The sequence below is a fragment of the Melospiza melodia genome, chromosome 15, assembly GCF_035770615.1.
Source record: "Melospiza melodia melodia isolate bMelMel2 chromosome 15, bMelMel2.pri, whole genome shotgun sequence".
Lineage (NCBI taxonomy): Eukaryota > Metazoa > Chordata > Aves > Passeriformes > Passerellidae > Melospiza > Melospiza melodia.
In genome coordinates, this window is record NC_086208.1 from 1,925,594 (window position 1) to 1,931,406 (window position 5,813).

Genomic DNA, 5,813 nt, shown 5'->3' on the forward strand with positions numbered 1-5,813 from the left:
GCCGTGCCCCGCGGCCGTCGCTGCCCTCCCTGTCACTCACGGCCGCCGTTTATAGACCCTCCGCACATGCCGCTGTCAATCGTGACGCGGCCGCTGCCCGGCCTCCCCGGGCCGCCTGCCCGGCCGCCTCCTCCTCCTCCTCCTCCTCCTCCTCCTCCTCCTCCTCCTCCTCTCGCCATCGAGTCCGGCTTTTCAGGAAGAAGTGAACTTTTCTTTATAATAACCGCTCTATCACGGGGGAATTTGTTGCACCTCAAAGATCTCTCTGGTGACCACTGACAGAACCCGGTGGTACAGCGTTGAAGTTGTGTCAGATTTTCACTGGATATCAGGAAAAGGTTCCTCCCCAGAGGATGGTTGGAAGAAGTGAACTTTTCCTTATAATAACCACCTCACCACGGGCATTTCTCACTCCTCAAAGATCACTGTGGTGACCACTGATAGAACCCGGTGGTACAGCATTGAAGCTGTGTCAGCTTTTCACTGGATATCAGGAAAAGGTTCTTCCCCAGAGGATGGTTGGAAGAAGTGAACTTTTCCTTATAATAACTGCCTCACCACAGAGGATTTCTCACATCTCAAAGAGGTGACCACTGATAGAACCTGGTGGTACAGCACTGAAGTTGTGTCAGGATTTCACTGGATATCAGGAAAAATTCTTCCCCAGAGGATGGTTTGGCACTGAACACATTCTCCAGGGAATGGTCATGGCCCCAAGGCTGCCAGAGCTCCAGGAGCTTTTGGACATTCTCAGGCACAATGTGGAGTTGTTGGGGTGTCCTGTGCAGGGCCAGAAGTTGGACTTGATGGTCCTTGTGGGTCCCTTCCAGGTTATTCCGTGATTTCTCAGGATCAGTTCCAACATTACCCACTTCCTTGCAGCACAAGGCTCCCACCCTGCCTGGCAGCACCTCTCAGCATGGGCATGGCAGTCACATCCTCACATCACTTGGCAGCCTGTTTTTTACCCCAGAATGCCCAAGAGAAAGTCTGTGATGGTATTTATTCAGTCTCTAAAAAATACAGCACAAAAGAGAGATGTAAAAGGTGGATACATGTCACAAACAATTACTAGCTGTGATTTAATACCAAATGAAAATATAATGAGTAATAAAATGGACTTATTTTCTTGTTCTACCTTTCTCTTGCCTGTCAAGTTGTTGCATCATGTGCTGCAGACATGTCACTGGTGGCACTGCATCCCTCCAGCACTGGAATGATGGATGGAGCAGATTCACTGTGGATTAGTTGCCTGCCCATGGCTGCACAGCAGTGATTGCAGCAGGAGCAGGGAAATTATGGCAAATTGCTCTATTCCAGGAAATAAAACATGATTAGAGCTGATCCTCCTGGGACAGGAGAGGCAGCAGATGTGGCAGCAAGCAGCAGGACAGGTGATGGATGCATTGGTGCAGGACATTCCTGATTCCTTTTCCTCAGCAAATACTGTGATTTGGAATGTGACTTTGGCTAGGGACTGGCACCAGGGTATGCACAGACACCCAGAGTGTGTGCATCACCTGTACAGGTGACACAACAGTGGCAGGTGATCACATTATCAGGCTGGTAAATTGCAGGATTTGTGATACCAGAGAGGATATTTGATCTTGGCAAATGCAAAGGAGAGGGACCTCCTGAGACATTTGGATGTGCTCCTAGGAAATATGGAGAAGGGTGGTCCCAGAGGGCTGACTGAAAACCTTCACCATGCAGTGAAACAGCAGATGAAATTGCATAAAACAAATAGAACATGATCCATGGGGGAAACCACAGTACTCATTTTCAATAGGCAGCAGTGAGCTCTGTGTGAGCTAATGTCACTCAGAAATAATCCATCTCAAACAGAAAACAGCAGATGCCCAAAGAACCCAAATGCAGAACTCAGAGAAGGGCAGCAAAGATGAGCCAATATCCAGGCTGGCTGCTGCATGAAGGGTGACTGTGTGGACTGGGACTCTCCAGCCTGGAAGAAGCTACTGAGGTGCCCATGACTGAGGAATACACAGCTGAGAGGGACAAGGAGAACAAGTCAGATTAGCAGGAGGTAAAATAGTGAAAGGGAGATGCTTCCTCCCTCCCCTTGGCTTTAGGCTACTCCCACACATGGCTGTGGCTGTTCAATGTCAACAGGGATTAATAAAATCCACAGGACAAATCTGTGGAAAGAAAATCTCCTGAGATTTATGCAGTATGAAGATATAACCTTCAGTTCAAGAAATGTTTGAGCTGCATAAGAATGTTCAGTGTGAGCATGCCCTGATCTCACACCCTTTGCTCTGCTCTGGCTGCTGCCCAAATGTGGGAGGCAGGATGCTGGGCTGGGAGGACTCAAGCTGGCATTCTCCTGATCCCATCCCTTTCTCTGGAAAGAGAAAGAGGATTTTCAGGTCCCACAACTTCAGGAAACCTGAAGACCCAACATATGAATTACACATTCTTTACCATGAGCCCAGTATCTTGGCATATTGATCTGATAGAACAGAGCCCAGACCAGCTAAGAAGGGTGTCCAGAACAGGTAGGTTTCTGCTTTGGGCCTGGAACTGTGTCTGATTTCAGATTCCCAAATACAGGAAAGACACCAATATGCTGGATCAAGTCCAATGGAGGCCACCTAAAAGACTGAAGGAGCTCAGACACCTGACAGAGGAGAAGAAGGTGAGAGAAACTGGGGTTTAGGCTTTGGGGAAAGGCTAAATCCAGACCTCCTTGTTTTCTTCACTACCTCATAGGAGGCACAGAGGTGCAGAGTGATGGAATGAGAGGCCAAAAAGCAAATGGCAAGGAGGAAAGTTCTGACTAGATATTGGGAAAATTACTTGCCCTGTGAAGGGAATCAAGCAGTACCACGGGGACCCAAGAGACAGGCACTCTCCATTCTGTGAGACATTTGACAGTGGAGGGGACAGGGTGCTGAGCAGCTGATTGACATCCTGCTCAGGGTGGGGGGCTGGATCAGAGACCCCCAGGGCTCCCTTCCCACCCTGGTCATGTCATGGTTTGGTGCTGCACCCCGTCAGTGGAGAGAAGCCTGGATGGTGAGCGCAGAAAGAGCCTGCTGTGGTGTTTGATCCTCCCCCTGACACGCAGGGCTTATATTCCTTTTCTGCCCTTTCAAGCTCTGAATGGTTCCTGTGCCTGTTGCCTGCTGAGACAGCTTCCTCTCACAGCATCTGCTCTCCCGTCAGTCTGCTCAGAGAGTGACAGTGCCCTCTGCTCCTGGCTCCGGGGGAAATGCATTCAGCTGCTGCAGCCTGAGCCAGCCAGAAACGAGGCTTCAGACCTCGTTAGCAAAGCTTTCTTCCTCTGCCTGCAAATCCAGCACCGACTCACGCAGGCACAGATGTTTTCTCACTCCTCTTGCACAATTTATCCTTCCCTTTCCCATCCTGCACCCTTAAGTTCCTCCCTTTCTAAAATGACAGGCTTCTTCCTGCACTCCTACAACAAGCTCTCACCTCTGGTTCTTCCCCAAATATTAACAGGTAGTGCCAGGGAAGGGCTCTGACAGAGCACAAGCACAATGGGCTTCCTGAGGAGGTATTTGGAGGAGGATTCTTTCTCTCAAGCCTGGAGAAACAGTCCACAGGGAACACAGCAACCTCCAGCTGTTTGAAGAGATTCTGCATCAGCCAGAAGTGTCATCTTTAGCTATGGGAAAGTGCTGGGGTTAATTTAATGATCATTTTTATTGGCTACGTGTGTCGCATAGATAATAACTCTGCAGGATAGATGTGCCACAGAGCTGCTGGCACATACTCAGCCAGAACCTTCATTTTCAATCATTTATAGATATATTTCCAAATGCCTAGCTGGACCATGCAGAAAATAGGAAAAAAAAGAGTCTGTGTGATCTCAGACAGCTGGGGAGATGAGCACAAAGGGAGGTCCTATGATTTTCCTGCGTGTGACCATCTCATTCTGCACAAAGGAAAGGATATGGAGGGACAGAGCCTTTCCTTGATCCACCAGTTGTGTTGGGTTTGGCTTTTTCCCATCACCTTCTTCCCCACCTGTTATAAAATAAAAGCAGCAGTTAGAGATGCATCCTCCAGCCTTGCTTAGTCCCTCTGACCCTATGGCACAGCTCAGCCCTGCCCTGGGTTCCATAGGGCATGGATCCACGAGCACTTGGCCACAACTGCTTCTCTCTGCCATCCTGATGCCCCTGTTTGTGCCCTTCCATGCTGCCTCCTGTGAGAGATATCCCTGATGGCCTCCCTTTTCCTTGCTCAGCCCATAGCTACAGGATAGAGAAATTTCAGCAGCAGAGTGAGTCTCTCATAGCTTTCTCTCTAACTGGTCCATCGTCTCCCTCATGCTGAAGTCCTGGTCTCCAGGGAGCCTGCTTCCTAGGACTATTAACACAGGGAGAAGCCAGCCAGATGCAAATTTGTCTGCCCTGAGTTCATTCCTCAGAGCTTTGTGTCACACTCCCTTCCCAATCACTTCAAAGTTCTTTGGGAATGACAGTCACTCCCTGGCCACCCTCTGTCCTCCCTAGCCAGCATTTCCAGCTAATTTCCTGGTAGCCCTGATGCCTCTGGAAAGGTGATGAGTATTGGTTAATGAGCCTGACCTTACCCTAACCTTGCCAGCGCAAGTCTCGCCACAGCGCTGGGGACTCCTCCACGCTTCCCTTCTTTCCCAGAGGGGCTTGTGCAACCTCCGGAGGGCTGGCCCAGCCACTTCCCTCGGGCCGTCCGTGATGCCCGGCCCAGCTGGCGGGGACTTCTCGGAGGAAGGGGGTTCTAACACACCCACCCCGGGGAGTGCTGGCTCCACCATGAACCTTCCGGGCCGCGCTCCGCAGGAGAGACGTGAGTGCGGCCCTGGAGCCGGGGTGAGGGCATGGGGCGAGAGTGGCTGCGGGGATGAGGGCGTGGGTGATCACGGGGGGACGGACAGGGCCACCCGTGGGGACACGGTGAGGACACCCGTGGGGATGTAGGTGAAGATGGCTGTGGGGATGAGGCTGAGGGCACTGGGGTGAACACGGTGAGGACACCCGTGGGGGTAGGGGCGAATATACCCATCAGGGGGTGCAGGACAGTGTGGGGAGGACATCTGTGAGGAGAGGGGCAAGGATAACTGTAGGGAGTGGAGGGGGGCTGTGGGAAGGAGGGGAGGACACTCCTGGTAAGTAGTTGATGTCACCAGTCAGAATGGGGACAAGGACACCTGTGGCGAAGCGGCAATGACGATTGTGGGGATTGGGTGAGGTCTCCAGTGGGGATGGAGGTGAAAACACCCGTGGGGAGGGGGTGAAGATATCTGTGGGATATGGGGTGGTGGGGACGGGGACGGGACGGGACGAGGACACGCGGTAGGGGGAGGGAAGGACACCCGTGTGAATGAGGGTGAGGTCAGCAGTGGCCGTGGGGAGGCCGCGTGTGAGGAGTGTGGAGCGGGGCGAGGCCACCAGTGGGGGTGGGCGTGGGGACACCTCTGGGCAGGGGGCGAGGTCACTCGTGGGCTTGGAGCTGCGGGCAGCCTCGGCATGGTGGCGAGCGGCGTCCCCGTCGGAGCGGGCCGGCCATGCGGAGCCGATCCGTGCCGTGCCGGTCCGTGTCGGTCCGGTCGGGCGCGGGGCGGCGCCGCCCCCGGTGCTGGCGGGCGCGGGGCGGGCCGGGAGCGCGGAAGTGCGGGCCCGCGGGGCCGGCGGCAGCCGAGTGCGGGCCCCGGCCCGGCGCCGCAGCCCCAGCCCCAGCCCGCCATGGGCCCCCGCGCCGGGTGAGCGGCCCCTGGGCCCGGCCCGAGCCGCCCCAGCGCCGCCGTCCCTCGCCGCAGGTGCCGCCGCCGCGTCCCGGGGACA